General features: G+C 40.2%; 1 protein-coding gene across 1 annotated transcript in view; it reads left to right on the forward strand.

Moving 5' to 3' along the window:
• Nucleotides 1–17,421, forward strand: part of LOC132816624 (protein transport protein Sec24D-like) — a 202,212-nt gene that overhangs the window by 53,728 nt on the left and 131,063 nt on the right. The gene's annotated exons all lie outside the window — the stretch shown is intronic.

Below are 17,421 nucleotides of genomic sequence, written 5' to 3' on the forward strand. Positions count from 1 at the left end.
TGTATTTACTCAACCACAACAATCCCCACAAATATGTTACATCATGTACGGTTCAAACTAGGCCTCTTACAAAAGATCGCACATCTATCCAATCTACTAATTTTGCCTTTGAATCACATTCACGCATATAGCACAGTCCTACAGAACCTCCTTTACTAGGTTCACAACAGTCGCAAAAGCACAGATTCCCCAAAGACTCCTTTGTTGATCCCTTAAACTAAGTTAAGTGGTCAGTTCAGTTCTAGCAAAGTTAAGCAGTAAGTTGTTCAGTTCTCAATCTCTACCTTAACCTTGTCTTCAGCATCCTGTTCTGTGCAACACCTGTTGCATATACACAGCCCCTTGTAGATGTGCTTCCTTTGTTCCCTTCTTGAGTACAGCTATCCTTTTTCTTGGCCCTCCGTTTTGAGTGGCCACGTGGCATTCCTGTGGACACTGTTTCTAAGCGTCGCCAAGTCCATGAACATCCCTTTCAAATATTCTTATAACCACTTTCAGATTCCATAGATATTTACCATTTTAAATAAATAAATTGATTGGAAAATTAGAGATTTTTTTACTAGATTGCTTCTGGGTCAAAGGGTGACACTGTTGTGTAACATTATAGCTTGAAGCAGCTTTTGAAGAATTGATAATTGACATGGTTGTGAGTAACCAATTTACCCATTCACATTAAAAGTGAGTTTTTAACATTACTTAATTTATATTTTATATTATTTCTATTATTTATATTTAACTCATACAAATGAGAAACAGGAGAAAAAAGTATTAGCCCATTAACAAACCTGTGTCTCAAATTATCCTCCCCCAGTTTGAAGAACTAATTGTGATACAGTTTCTTCTTCTACCACTGTGGTCAGGATTGCAAATTGAGAGCTGGTGTAAGACTTGATTTTTTTAAAAAAGTGCTTGAAACTGTATATTGAGCTATACAAAATAGATCACAACTGGATACACTTAAAAAAATCTAAATAGAAAAGTGTAATCCAAGATCTTATCTGCTTCTCTCCAGAAATATAGATGTTATGGGTGAATTTTAACACCCAGAAATGGGTGAGTCGGGGTTGAGTCAGGAGGTAAACTTTAAGCAATCTAATACCTGAGCCCTCCAACTCTCCCACTTCGAAGCTGAATGGAGACAGCATAAGGAGCAAACAGCCAACCCATAATTTAAATATCTTAGAGGCGTAGCCTCTGAGTTAAGCTGTTTTGCAGGTTTTACTGTGGCTAATCAAATGTTCTAAGCTTTGGGAAGCTGGCAACTTGAAGGACAACTTCACAGATTCAGGGAGAATGCCTTAGCAGCAGAAGTGGAGACACTTCCACCAAGCAGCTCTTGTAATCCAGTGGTAGTGTCCCTACCTGTTAGCCAGAAGTCTTGCATTCAAGTCTCTCTCGCATGCTCCAGAGCTGTGTAATAACATCTCTGAACAGGCTGATTTGCACCACCAAGCCCTCCAAATTCACTATCCCTTCAGACATTCTTCTTTATTGTCTCCAAAGTCTGCAGGGTTATGATCCACCAATCCTTCTCCCTCTCACAAAATCCAGGATCAGACATAGTAGTTTCTGAATACTGCTTCAGACCCATTCCTACCGAACTGTAAGCCAGCAAATTTCCTGGGCTCCATGAAGTAAGTGAGCTGAAGTGGCAGGCCTGTGATGGAAGTTGTGGATTGAGTCCCGAGTGAGCAAGTTAGAACCTGGTTAGTGTTTTTAAGGTAAAAAAATCTCAGCCCTGTACATCGGAAGCAATCTGAATCTCTCTTTTTAGAATTGAATTTTCTGACTGCTTTGCCCACTTATCATACACCTTCATCCTCCCACCCTTACCTTATAAACCCTCTAACCTTCACACTCGTTTGTTACCATCCCTTGTCTCCTTCACCCTCAACCCCTCATTTTCATTCTAACTTCATCTCCCTACAACCTTATTCCCCCCACCTCACTCATTATGCTCTTTATGAATGTCACCCAACTGCCAAATGCTAGCAGTTGGAGGCCATTGAATAACCCATGAAAAACCCAAATGAAACACACCCTTCAATGCAGCTGTGTAAACAGAGTTAAGCACTCATAAAATGGTTAAGTGGCTGAAGACCAAAGACCCCACAAAACTACTCAAGAAAATAAACAGACTTTAGAACTGCTATCTCAACAGATGTCTAGACTCAATACATGAAAAGAAATTTGAAGATGGTTCAGTATTATTCATTGTTATACGCTCAGTTTCAAGAGTATGAAATGCACTTTACCTTTTATCCATTGGGCAGACGTTTTAGTTCATCTGAAGACTTTTCTACATTGTACACTATTTATGTTTACTTGATAGCTTGCCAGTTGGCAAGGTCAATAATCTGACAAACACTTTGTTTTCTGGATAGTTACATCTTCTAAGTACAGCACTTTCATAATTTACCTTAATACACAGAGATCAACCTCATGCTGCAGCATTTAGTTAAGAGCTAGAATTAGTTTTAAAATAGAAAAAAAGAAAAGGATAGGCCTTGTGTAAAAGTTTAAAATTCTTAATTGGAGGAAGGAAAATTTTCATGGTATGATACAGGAAATTTCAAGAGTTGATTAGAGTAGTCCATTCACAGGTAAAAGGTTGACTGGCAAGTGGGAGACTCTCAAAAATGAGATATTGAGAGTTCAGAGGCATTATGTTTCTGTTAGAGTGAAGGGTGAGCCTGGTAAGAGTAGGGAACAATGAATGAATAAAGATATTGAGCCTCTGATCAAGAATAAGAAGGAGTCCTATATATATAGGGGTGGCATGGTGGCACAGTGGTTAGCACTGCTGCCTCACAGCGCCAGGGTCCCAGGTTCAATTCCAGACTCGGGTGACTGTGTGGAGTTTGCACATTCTTTCTATGTCTCCAGGTACTCCAGCTTCCTCCCACAATCCAAAGATGTGCACGTTAGCTGGATTGGCCACGTGAAATTACCCATAGTGTTAGGTGAATTAGTCAGAGGGAAATGGGTCTGGGTGGGTTACTCTTTGGAGAGTCAGTGTGGACTTGTTGGGCCAAAAGCCCTGTTTCCACACTGTAGGGAATCTTTAAAAAAAACTTAAATATAGACAACTGGAATCAAGTGCATCTCTTCAAAACTATAAGGGGCATTCTAAGAGAGTAAAAGGGATATGAGACAGCCTTGGGATATAAGGTTAAGGATAAATCAGAGATTTTACAAGTACATTAAAAGCAATCAAGCAGCTAGTAGAGAGTAAGGCCCCTTAAATATCAGTGAGGCCTTCTATGTTTGGAACCACATGAGATGGGAGGGAATATTTTGTCAGAAAGATTTGGAGGCTAGGAAACTTGGGGAAATAAATACTGATGTCTTGGAAAGCAGTCCATATTACAGAACGGGAAGTGCTGGAGGTCCTGAAAAAAAAGGTGAATAAATCTCCAGGACCTGATCAAGTGTATCCTGGGACATTGTGGAAAGTTGGGGAAGAAATTGCGGGGCCCCTAGCAAAGATGTTTGTGTGATCTACCAACACTGGTGAGGTGCTGGAGTCTGGATAATGTGTGTTAACTTAAGAAATGCTGTAAGGAGAAGCATGAGAGTGAGTCTGACATTGTTGGTGGGTAGTTTATTAGATTAGATTACTTACAGTGTGGAAACAGGTCCTTCGGCCTAACAAGTCCACACTGACCCGCCGAAGCACAACCCACCCAGACCCATTTCTCTTCACCTAATACTATGGGCAATTTAGCATGGCCAATTCACCTAACCTGCACATTTTTGGACTGTGGGAGGAAACCGGAGCACGCGGAGGAAACCCACATAGACACGGGGAGAATGTGCAAACTCCACACAATCAGTCACCTGAGGCGGGAATTGAACCCAGGTCTCTGGCGCTGTGAGGCAGCAGTGCTGACCACTGTGAGGGGTTTGCATTAAACAATTAAGATGTTTGAAGACATAATGAAAAAGATTGAGGGCAGAGTGTAGACATTGTTTGCATGAAGCTTAGTAAAGCTTTTGGCAAGGTTCCATATGCTACATGAAATAGTAAAGTTAGATCTCTTGGGATCCAGTCGGACAGAAAATTGGCTTGACAGTAGGAGACAGAGGGTTTTGTTGGAGGGTTGTTTTTGGACTGGAGGCCTGTGACTAGCAGTGTTCCACAGGGATGGGAGCTGGGTCCACTTCTGTTTGCCATTTATATAAACAATTCGATGAGAATTTAGGATGCATTGTCAATAAGTTCACCAAATGCTGATTATAGTTGACAGTGAAGAAGGTTATCTAAGATTACAAAGGGATCTTGATCAATTGTGCCAATGGGCTGAGGCATGTCAGATGGAGTTTTATTTGGATAAATGCAATGTATTTTGGTAAAACAAACAAGGGCAGGCCTTATACAATTAATGGTAGGCCCCTTGGTCGTTAAACAGAGAGACCTAGAGGTTCAGGTATACAGTTCTTTGAAATTTTCATCTCAAGTAGACTGGGTGGTTAAGGGGCATTTAGCTCATTTGCCTTCATTGCTCAAAGCACTGAATATAGGAGTTGGAACATCATGTTGAGGTTGCGCGGGACATTGGTGAAGCCACTTTTAGGGTACTTTGTACAGTTTTCTGGTTGCCCAGTTATAGGAAGGACATTATTAAATTGGAGAGGACTGAAAAAAATTACCAGGATGTCACCAGGAGTGGAAGGTTTGATTTATGTGGATAAGCTGGGACTTTTTTCACTGGAGCATAGGAAATTGATGTTTTAGAGGTTTATAAAAATGTGAGGGGTGTAGATAAGGTGAATAGCAAAAGTCCTTTCCCTCAGTGGGTTAGTTAAAAAGTAGGGAGCATATTTTTAAGGTGAGAGGAGAAAGATGTAAAAGGGACATGAGAAGCAACTTTTTCTCTCACAGGGTGGTTTGTATGTGCAATGAACTGCCAGAGGAAGTGGTTGATGAAGGTACAGTTAAAACATTTCAAGTTACATGATAGGAAAGGTTTAGAGGGATATTTGTCAAATGCAGGCAAGTGGGATGAAGTTAGTTTTGCAAGTGTGGTTGGCAGGGACAGTTTGGACCGAAGGCTCTGTTTCCATGCTACATGACTCTGAGCCAAAACCACTTGGAACTCTAACCACCTCCCAATTCATGGCTCACAAATCCACACAGCTAGTGTAATACCCATCAACCCAATCAGGACCATTAAAATTCAGCCCCAATAATCAGGTCACTCTCAGTCTTTACTTTTCTTTATTTAAAAAAAAGCCCTGGCATGTTAAATCTTTCCTGATTATTATAACTTCATAGCTCTAGTATCATGGTCGTAACTATTTTTTGCTGCTCTTATGTCTTCATACCATTTTCTTTTATTATTCAGGTAGAACTGTTCATAATACTACATGTTCAACATAATTTCCCTAGTTTTCAATTGTATTCTTCTAGAAATGAGCCCCACTGTTTAAATTTTCCTTTTTTGATGGCCAAAGAATCTGTATTTAGTAATTTGTCTGTCCATATTCCGAGATCTTAGAGCTTCCCATACCATTTAGGTAATTGGAGCTGAGGTTTAGTGTGGATTTGGGGGAGATTAAAATTGATGGAATCGACAGAGCATTGTGATTCTAACTTTAACCTCTGTACTCTATTGTATAAAGTAATACATGTATATCCAACTTGGACGAGAGATTCTCTATTAGGATAATCACTGAATTGATAAAACCTTCCACATTGAGAGATGATAAGTTGTGCTTTGGTGGTCAAAACTGTTAAGAATTACCTAGTCTAGCTCAGGAGCTCCCCTCTGGCACAGGAGGCTCTGCTGCATTTACCCACAAGGAGCACAACTTATTGGCCTGTTTTGTCTCTAGCTGTCTCCTCAGTCAGCTTTAATCACTGAATTAGAACAGGATCAAAACAGACATTTCTGAGTTTAATGATGAGTCCGTGGGTTTCGTGGGCTGCCTGAAACTTCCAGTGAGACTGGGAGCCAGCACACTCCAGAATTTGAGGGGGCTGAAGCTGTTTCTGGGAGACATGCCAAAATATATCACAGCTGCTTTCTGGGCTTCATTTGGGAAGAAGTTTGTTGTAGCTTTGCTAAGACGTTATTTTATATACCTTGGAGGTTTGCTTTATCACAGCAGGTTCTGTGTGACCAATGTTGCCTTAGATTGGACTTTAAATAAGGAACAGGATGACCAGGACGAGTGTCTGCAGCTGTTGGTCACAGACTGTAACTGTAACTGCACAGGAAAGAGGAGACTCCAAAAGAGGTGAAAGCCGTCAGAGCTGGCAGGCAGCAGGAGAGACAATGTGAAGGGCTTTGATTCAAATTGGAGAGAGAAGAAAGAATGGGCACAGCGCACCTGATGTATCCAAATTGATGCCCAGATAAACTCGCTCATTCACAGGCTCATGTGCCCTTACTCTCTCACACCCACTCACTCTCATCATAGAGGGTTCATAAGTCACTCTGTCATCCTGACTACCAGCCTTCAGGGAAGCTCTGTCTGCTGGGAATGCAAGAGTCACATCTTCCCTTCACTTCCCGAATCCAACCTTGTTTTCCCTTTCCATTCATAGTTAGATCTTCTCTTGCAATCCCACTTTCTATCCCAGTGTACAATCTTTGGCCTGAATGAAACTACTCAAGTTTCTATCAATGGACAGTTCTCTTCCACATTTGTTTCTGAAAGACATAGCAGATTTGCAGTTAAATAGTGTGGCGCTAGAAAAGCACAGCCAGTCAGGCAGCATCCGAATGCAGGAGACGGTCGATGTTTCGAACATAAGCTCTTCATCAGGAATATGGGGGTGGAGTGGGGAAAAAGGGGGCTGAGAGATAAATGGGAAGGGGTGGGATTGGGGGGACGGTAGCTGGGAATGCGATAGGAAGATGAAGTTGAGGGCCTTGGAACCCTCCAACCACACAGAATCAATGTCAATTTCACATGTTTCCTCATCTCCCTTCTCCCCACCTTATCCCAGATTCAACCCTCCACCTCAGCACCACCCTCCTGAATGGCCCTACCTGTCCATTTTCTTTCCCACCTACCTGCTCCACCCTCCATACAGATCTATCACCATCACACCCCCCCCCCCCCCAACCTTTATCTACCTATCACATTCCTAGCTACCTTCCCTCAGCCCCCCACCCCCTCCATTTATCTGTCAGCCCCTTTGGGGGGGGGTGCCCTTTCACATTCCTGATGAAGAGCTTATGCCTGAAACACGGACTCGCCTGCTCCTTGGATGCAGCTTGACTTGTTGTGCTTTTCCAGCGCCACACTTTTTGATACTGATCTCCAGCATCTGCTGTCCTCACTTTTTTGTAGTCAGTTGTGCAGCCTTGAGACCTGAGAACATGTGTTTGTGTCAGGGCCTGTTTAATTTAATACTAGCACCTGGCTATCCAGATGTGTACAGCCAGATTGAGAGGCTGACAAGTCTGTCTTCAGTGCCACAGCGCAGCTCAAGAGGGAGAGTTTTAGGGAAAAGATTTCAGTAGTTCTGAGAAGAGTATGATTAGGGATCAGGAAGAACATTGGGGCATTCCAGCAGCTAAGAAATTGATGGGAGGAACTGAAGAGATTGGAGAGGTGAGAAAATTGCAGAGGGCCTTGTAGAGTGGGGGAAGGAGGGGAGAGGGTGGACATGGGTTGGAAAGGATTGATATTATTAGTAGGGTTGAAGAATATTGACAGTTGGGCAAACTTTGGGAGTATTGCAAATGTTGACACTGTGGGTTGGAGAGCCTTGTGGGAAAATTTGACCTATATGCACCATTTTTGTGGGAATTAGGTTACTTCCAGTAATGCAGTGATGCATTTAGAAATTGCGAATGCCTGAATCAACGAATTGCCATCAATTTATTTAATGTTTTCCCCCCAATTTGGGGAAGTAAAGTCCTTGGCAGATTACTAAAAGTTGAAAGTAACCAGCAATGACACTTATGAAGTGAAGGATGACCTCTTAAACATTCATTCCCCACTCCAGTTCTTCATTTTGGAATCACTATTAACAATAACTATAAATGCAAACATAAAGGTATATCCAAATGAACTTATTAAAGTTTGTTTTGCAGATAGTTTCACAATGATTGGTATTGTCATAAAGGTATATTGCTATAAGATTAAATTAAATAATTTAAATGTATTAGACCTTATTATTTTCGTGGAATTGTTTTGAGCAAATTAAGATTACATTAATGAGCATGCATTCAAGGGATATAATGTTTATGCTTGTGACATAGATGTTTTAGCAATGTATACTTCAGCTTTTTCCTGATTAAATATTATATTTTGATTTCAAATATATTTGAACAAGCATATATGGAGAATTTCTTTTCCAATTTTTTGGAATACGATTCAAAAGAAACGTATTCAATCTGCTGTGCAGTTCTAAGATTAACTCTTACTTGGCAATGCTTAATTTGAAAGTCAAAATGTGTTTGCAGCAAATTTTAAGCTCTGGAAATCATAAACTATACAGTTTAGTAAATATTTAATTTGCATATTTGTTTCACATTTAGCTTAAGCAAACAAAACAACCAAAAATAAACAAATCCCTAATAACCGCAACAAAGCAACTGACCACCTCAAATAAGTAATTTAGGAGAACAAAACATACCTTTAATATACCAGAATAGTGTCGGAAATTTCCCTGAATGAATCTGTCAGATGGCTATCTTGTTTATTTCATTTATTTTTGCTTCTTGTAGCAACAAGAACAAATTAGTAACAAAGTAGTTTTAGTTTAAGCAACATAACAAAGACATAAACTGAACATGGCCAGCACAGATTTGTAAAAAGGATATATAAATGTTTCAAAAAATTGAGTAGAGTTCTGTGAGGAAATTGGAGTTAATTAATACTTAATGCACGAGGCGGCATGGGGTTGGAGCGAGCGATGTCAATATAGGTTTCACTGTTGGAGACGTGCAAATGAAGATAGACTCAGCTTTATCTTTAATTTAATCTTCATATTCTTAAACTGTTCAAAATGGCACTGTATTTCGGCAACAGTTGAAGCTTTTCACTGCAAGTGACAGTACATCAGTTAATTCAGTAAATCACTCAGTTCAATTCAATAAAGTGACAGATATTGTGCTTGTGAATTTTCAAAAGATGTTTAGGGTAGCACGTAAAAGGCCTGCTTATAAAATTAAAGTATATAGTATTAAAGGAGATGTGGTAGAATGGATATGACATTGGTTAAATAGATGATTTTCAGAATGGAGTGATATAAACATTGGTGTCTCCCAGGGATTAGTGCTGGCAACAGCCATTAATCAGTGAACTCTACAGTCTCTTCCTTGTTTCACAAGGCTTCGTGTGGTCTTTTTAGTAGTTCAAAGGTTTACTAATGGATTGAAATGCATCTTGAGCCTTTAAACGGTGTTCAGAAATTATGTTGCTCTAGTATGACATTCCCTTTTAATTATATCTTTAATTTCACTTGCACTGAAATTTCAAGTCTCACTCCTAGCATATTTCCTATGTGCAACTATGTTAGTAACTATATTAAACCAACCACAAGAAAAATTAGAATGTTCTTTGTTCTTTACCTTTAACATACACTCAATTATATCTGCAAGTGTGTGTTCATTAAAATAAATATATGCTACTTTGGAAGATGAAATAGAAGTTGAAGAAAAAGATGTGAAAATGTGCACATGTGATCTGTATATCAATTAATGGTTTTTTGATATTGTTTGCAAAACAAGAAGAGACTTAGCTTAACATGTAGTTGGTTTAATGTGCATCATGTGGGAGTTCCATGCTTACGGTAATCAATAAAATCAAAGCAATTTTTCCCAAGACACAAAGATCTGTTAATATTTTAATGAGGAAATGAAGGTAAAATTATAGCCTTGGTACTGCAATTACATTTTGTCATGGGTTTCAATTGTTCTCTTAATATCAAATAACTCAGTAAGATGATACAATGTAAAGTTTTGCCTTTGATGCTTAGGTTTGTAGTTTTTTTTTCACTACAATCTCCAATCTGAGCTTTGTGAAGTACAAATACGCCACAAATGTAATTATTAGAACACAGTAGATTATTTTTAAATGCATTTGTGATTGCATGGACAACCTTCTAAAGCATGAAAGGTGCAATTTAAGATAACACAGGAATTCAAGTAGCCATTAATCTGTAGCCATTCTTGTGGGTGCTAAATGACCTGCTAAAGATCCAATTTGACGAACAGTCGCATCTAGTCTGCAATAGATTCAACCAAGCCTCAAGTCGTGGACACTCAATGTTGTTGATGTGTGAACTGTTTTTTTTCCTCCTCAATTTTTTTTATTTTAACTAACTTGCATAATTCCTCATGAACTGTATTTTAGAATTTAACTGGAGAAAAGTGAGAATGTGATTTCTTCAGTGATCAACAAACCAGCTCATGGAGCCATTAAAATAATCTTCAGAATTGATAATAAATTATGAGAATCTGTGTGTTCTGTTTGTCGTCAGGCTGCTAATTGATGAGACAGACTTTGCTATAGATTTTCTATGTTATTGTCGTGTTCTAAATTTGAGCCAGCAGATAAAACTAAACAACACCCTACAAGGCCAGCAAGGACTGAAATGTCCTTTAACTCTTGGGAAATTGAATAGTCTTTTAGAGCTGTTGCTTGAAAACATTTAAGATCTTGTCTTTATTTAAGTTGGTTTAAAAACAGCATTGTGATAAGTATTACTGTCTGTCATAGCTGACAACTGGGTGTCTTTCTTAATTATATTTGGGCAGACATGTGTCACAGTTAAACTGTGAATCGCTATGGAGATGTAAACAGTGGATTTTATTTATATCTCCATGCCTGTTGTTGGTATGTATAGAGGATTATTATCCATTTGAAAAGTTTGGACTGTTAACAATTTCAGAAGTTAGGTGATGTATAATCTTGCATGCAAGTGTATTTTTACCTCCTATGAGTGCCTAATATATTCCTTATATGAAAGTGATTATGTTTAAATGAAATGCTTGTATTTTCCAGATGCAAATATTTACTTAAAGGTATTTCCTTGCCTTGGAAACCAATATGTTATTGAAGTAACTAACTATAAAACATGTCGTTTTTTTGTTCCCTTTCTCTCCCTGTCTCTCCCAAAGTCACTGATTCTTTCTTGGGTAAGGTCCATGAGCAAAGACTGTTATCTGGTAACACTTTTTTTTGTTAATATGAACCTTAAGTATTTTCTCTGACACTGCTAGACAGTGGGTAATTGCAGGCTGTGGACAATGGCAGCAAGGGTTACAGAATAATGGACAGGAGTGAGGACTCAGTCTGATTTCCTCCTCCTGCTCCAATATAGCACTCCAAGGTCAGTTGTCGACCTCAGTTGCCTGGCTGAAATTCTGTCTTTTTTGAGACCATCCTATATCATGAATCAAACCTGGCACTTTTTGGTTGATATAATTTCATATTACATTTGGTCAAGTTAGGAGGAAGTGAGGACTGCAGATGCTGGAGATCAGAGTTGAGAATATGGTGTTGGAAAAGCACAGCAAGTCACGCTGCATTCGAGGAGCAGGAGAATCGACATTTTGGGGCATAAGCCCTTCATCAGGAATGAGGTTTGTGGACTGGGGAGGTCTGAGAGATAACTGGGAGGGAGTGGGAAAGTAGCTGAGAAAGCAGTAGATAGATGAAGATGATTGGTCGGGGGGGGGGGGGGGGGGGTTGGATTGGACAGATGGAAAAGGTGATGGACAGGTCAGGAGGGCGATGCTGAGTTGGAGGCTTGGGACTGGGATAATGTAGGGGGAGGGGAAATGAGGAAGCTGTTGAAATCCACATTTATCCCGTCGTAGGGTCCCAAGGTGGAATTTGAGGTGTTCTTCTCCAGGCATCGGGGGTAACAGTTTGGCGGTGGAGGAGGGCCAGGACCTGCATGTCCTTGACAGAGTGGGAGGGGGAGTTGAAATGTTCAGCCATGGGGCAGTGGGGTTGGTGGGTGCGTGTGTCCCAGAGATGTTCTCTGAAATGATCTGCAAGATGATGTGCCAGAGATGTTCTCTGAAACGACCCTCACCAGCCCAAACCCTACACCTGGCACATTTCGCTGCCACTGCAGGAAGTGCAAAACCTGTGCCCATACCACTCCCTTCACCTCCATCAAAGGCCCCAAAGGATCCTTCCACATCCGACAAAAATTTGCCTGTACCTCTACCAATGTCATCTACTATATCTGTTGCACCTGATGTCGTGTTCTGTACGTTGGGGAGACAGGACACCTTCTTATGGTTAGTTTCAGAGAACATTTCTGGGACACTGCACCCACCAACCCCACCGCCCCGTGGCTGAACACTTCAACTTCTCCCTCCCGCTCCGTCAAAGACATGCAGATCCTGGACCTCCTTCACTGCCAAACTGTTACCACCTGACGCCTGGAGGAGGAACGCCTCATATTCCGCCTTGGGACCCTGCGACAGGATAAATGTGGATTTCAACAGCTTCCTCATTTCCCCTCCCATCACATTATCCCAGTCCCAAGCCTCCATCTCGGCACCCCCCTCCTGGCCTATCCATCATCTCTCCCATCTATCTGCTCCAACTCTCTCCTCAACCTATCACCTTCTCCCTCATTTTCATCCACCTATTGCTTTCTCAGCTACCTTCCCAACTGCACCCCCTCCCATTTATCTCTCAGCTCCCCTGGCCCACAAGCCTCATTCCTGATGAAGGGCTTATGCCTAAAGTGTCGATTTTCCTGCTCCTCGGATGCTTTTTGACCTGCTGTGCTTTTCCAGCACCACACGTTCGACATTTGGTCAAATTACTCAAGTTAATTTATGGAATTCTGCTTATAGTGTATGCATGTTTGCCAAATATATACTTGTGTGAGTAAAAACAGAGGAACCTTAATTATCCAGCACTCAGTTATCCGAATTTTGGATTATTTGGCAAGGTTGCAAGGCCCCAGTGCATGGCTAAACTGTGTTATCCGGCATTTGATTATCTGAACATTCAGTTACCCAAAGAAAATACTCCCTGCCCGTGACATTCAGATAATTGAGGTTCCTCGGCACTACCGTAAATACTGTGGCTAATTTACCATGTGATGTCTTTAAGCGAAATACCATTTGTAATTTTTTTTTTAAACTGATAAATCCTCAAGGACATCCAACATAATATCTTGGCATTATTACAACTGGAAAGCAGTCAGATTGAAAATAGCATTCTAGTCAGAAGACTTGCTGGTTGAGATTAGTTATGTGAAGAAACAAAAGACTCTATTTCAAGATTTTCTGAGTACACCAAGTTTATAATCTAAATAAAAATTTGAAGTTTATTACTAATAATTTAACTTCAGCAAACACAGATAAACAACAAGGCAATCTAATTCATGTCTACGATCTTCTTTTGATCAGAACCACCCCCCCACCCCAACCCCCACTCATATTGACAGACTCAGTTAAGGAATAGATTTTAAAATAATGAAGTTTACCAGCTCGCTTACCATTTTAATGATGAATACCGGGCCTCCATGAAATCCTGTTGTATTACAGGTATGTAAGACTGTGTACTTTTCTTGAATTCCAAAGTCACCGTTCAATGCAAACAGCTTCAGAAGACTTCCAGAATTATTCGCCCACTGTTTCCAGACTGGGATTCTCTTCTCAGAACATTCAACAAGTTGATCACTGGTGTGAAACAAGAGAGAGAGCACAATAAAAGCAACATGGTCAAGGAGTTTTTAAAACATGTAATTGTTTGCTGCTCAAAATCTAGTCAGAACCACTTCATTCTTTGCTTTCTCTTTTTTTTCTACATTCTCCGAGGTTGGCTGGCCACTGCCCAGCCATCCCATGATTTGCCAATTCAGCATCCAACCAGCTGTCAGTTCCTGAGCAAAGCACCATCTTGGTACTGAATCATCTTCAGTGTCATCTTATATTATCTTTCCAGGCCACTTCCCCACAGTAAACATCTGACTTTGTTCTCTCCTTTTTAAAACAAAAAGCTGTTGAACAAAGTTAAGTTCTCAACTTTAACATACGGTTCTAACAATGAGAAATATAAAACAAAATTAATGATGGTCTCGCCAAACTGTAAATTCACTGCTTATATTAAGTGTCTAGTATTATTATTGCACTTAGTTTCCTTTTAATTTTCTTATAACTTATTTACGTCACTTTAGCATGTCTGTTCAAATTTGTTGCACAACCTGCAAGGCTCCTGTTTTCAGTATATGATAGGATCATGGGTAAGTCAGCACAGTAAGGGTTCATTCAATGCACTTAGTCTGTGAAGATGAATCCAGCTGGTCCTACTTTGCCAATCTTTCACCATAGTTTTAAAATGAACTTCTCACTGGTAGCTTTGCATTTGGCATGAATAAACTAAAGTAAATGTGCATCAGCTTACAAGTTGACTTTTCTACATGAAGGAAAACTTGATAAAACTAGAAAAATGTGCCTTCAATTTTGCAATGGTTAACATGCCTGAAATAGAGGAAATTTAAAAACCTGTTAGAGGGATGATAGTTCCTCTGTTGAGATGTGATAACTTAGAATTCCCTCAGCTGTCTGCCAGATGCAGCTTCTATTCTGCATCAGAAATGCAGCAAATGTTAGCCAAGTTAGGGTGTACCATAAGATATAGGAGCAGAATTAGACATTCAGCCCATGAGTCTGCTCCATCATTCAATCATGGCTGATATGTTTCTCAACATCATTCTCCTGACTTCTCTTCAAAACTTTTGATCCTCTTACTAATCAAGAACCTATTTTTCTCTGTCTTAATTGCACTCAATGACTTGGCCTCCGCAGCCTTCTGTGGCAATGAGTTCCACAGGTTCACCTTGCTCTGGCTGAAGAGATTGCTCCTCATCTCAGCTCTAAGGTTGATTCTGAGATTGTGCCGAGTAAAAAGTGAGGTCTGCAGATGCTGGAGATCAGAGCTGAAAATGTGTTGCTGGTTAAAGCGCAGCAGGTCAGGCAGCATCCAAGGAGCAGGAGATTCGACGTTTCGGGCACAAGCCCTTCATCAGGAATTCCTGATGAAGGGCTTGTGCCCGAAACGTCGAATCCCCTGCTCCTTGGATGCTGCCTGACCTGCTGCGCTTTAACCAGCAACACATTTTCAGCTCTGAGATTGTGCCCTTTGGTTCTAGTCTCTCCTACCAATGGGGATAAAGTCCATTCTACCCAGGCTCCTCAGTATTCTGTAAGTTTCAGTGAGCTCTTTCCTCATTCTTCTAAATGCTAATAGAATACAGGAGCAGAGTCCGCAACTGCTCCTCATGTCATGCCCTTCATCTCCCGATTATTCTTATGAATCTCCTCTGGAGCTCCTCCAAGACCAACACATCTATTCTACTACCCTAAAACTGCTCACAGTATTCCAACTGTTGTCTGAAGTCTTGACTAGACCCTGATATACCCTCCACAGTACAACTCTGCTCTTGTATTCTAGCTCTCTTGAAATGAATGTTAACATTGCATTTGCTTTCCTAACTGCCAACTGAATCTGCATGTTAACCTTAAGAAAATCCTGAACAAGGACTCCTAAGTCCCTTTGCACTTCAGATTTCTGAAGGTTTTCCCGATGTAAAAAATAGTCTGCACCTCTATTCTTCCTACCAAAGTGCATAACCAGACACTTTCTCATGTTGTATTCCTTCTGCCACTTCTTTACCAATTCTCATAGTCTGTCCAAATCAGTCTTTAGTCTTCCCATCTTCTCAACATAATTTGTCCCCTCTACCTATTTTTGTCATCTGCAAACTGGGTGGCACAGTGGTTAGCACTGCTGCCTCACTGCGCCAGAGATCCGAATTCAATTCCCGCCTCAGGCGACCAACTGTGCACATTCTCCCCGTGTCTGCGTGGGTTTCCTCCGGGTGCTCCGGTTTCCTCCCACAGTCCAAAGATGTGCGGGTCAGGTGAATTGGCCATGTTAAATTGTCCGTAGTGTTAGGTTAGGAGTAAATATAGGGGTATGGGTGGGTTGCGCTTCGGCGGGTCGGTGTGGACTTGGGCCGAAGGGCCTATTTCCACAATAAGGACAGCATAACCTTATTGAAGGAATATCTTCTTCACAGCAATGGACTACAAAGTTTTACCAAAGACAAAGTTCATACTAACTGGGCTATAATTGCTGTCTTCTGCCTACTTCTTTCTTAAACAGGGGTGTTACATTAGCTATTTTCCAATACTCTGGGACTGTCCCTGACTCCAGTGATTCCTGAAAGATCACCACCAATGCCCCTACAATCTCCTTAGCTATTTCCATCAAAACGTGAGGTGTACTTCATCTAGTCTGGGTCATTTATCCAGCTTCGGACCATTCAGCTTTCCCACCACTTGCTCTTTAGTGATGACCAGTTAAATCTGGTAGAGCAGCCAAGGAAATACATCAGAAACATCTTGGCAAAAGTTGGAAATGGGCAAGAGTATGACAAAGAAAATTCAATACAGATGAATGTGTGGTATTTATTATACATTCAAAGAGAGAGAAGGAGCATTATTAATGAATTATGTCAAATTGGCTCAAGGAGATGCTCAAATATACTTTGGAATGTAATACTTAACATTTACTTTGTGTTGTGACCGAGTGACAAGGGAGAAATCATTTCCTCTCTTTTTTTAAAGTCTACTTGGTTGATTGCAACATAATTTTCCATCATGCAGCTATCACAGTACAAAAATAATGTAGCTCGCTACAAAAAGGAGAAGGCAATTACAAAGATGGTCTTGTGTGAAAGAAAGAAAAAGTTATTACTGAGAAGAAAAAGTATAAACAAGGTATCAAACACACAAACATAGTAAATAAATTTAAAAGGAAGAATGTTTGGTCCAGGCAGGATAAATAAAGGCTGTGTAGTTAAATAAAGCTTGAAGTATTAGTGACCACATTTATTTAATGGCTAATTTGTTGACTTATTTCCTGAGTGATAGCAGAATCTCTTGCTGTATTTGAGTGCTGGGTAAATGGTTGTTATCCTAATTTGTTTTTACACTGGGGATTGTACTCCCAAGATGTTGAGAGAAGCATGTGGGGATAAAAGGAATTCCAGTTCTTGTCAAAAATTACATTTTCCTCCCTTTGCTTTGCTGTTCTCCGAATTGAAATATAGTGTTTATTCAAGAGTTTAGTACCATTGTCTTTCTAGCTAGCAAATTGGTAGGGAAGCCTTTCATCTCCAAATATACACATTTACTTAATGTGTGTATAATGTATCTGTGTTTATAAAAAAAACATGTATGAACTAAGCAAGAAATGAGAAATTCTTGATTCTGACTCACTTTAGATGTCTTTAAATAAAATGTTAATCTCATTCCAGATGATTGAATTTATTCTAAATGGAGCATTCAACGTTTGCCTTAATCTATGATCAGTTGTGCACTGCAGCCATTTTAGGTTCAATTTCTTTTTAAAACCATTTTAGCCCATGAGTGGTCTCAGAATCAACAGTCAGATGATGAAAGTTAAAATTCT

This window comes from Hemiscyllium ocellatum, chromosome 1 (genome assembly GCF_020745735.1).
Source record: "Hemiscyllium ocellatum isolate sHemOce1 chromosome 1, sHemOce1.pat.X.cur, whole genome shotgun sequence".
In the NCBI taxonomy this organism is placed as follows: Eukaryota; Metazoa; Chordata; class Chondrichthyes; order Orectolobiformes; family Hemiscylliidae; genus Hemiscyllium; species Hemiscyllium ocellatum.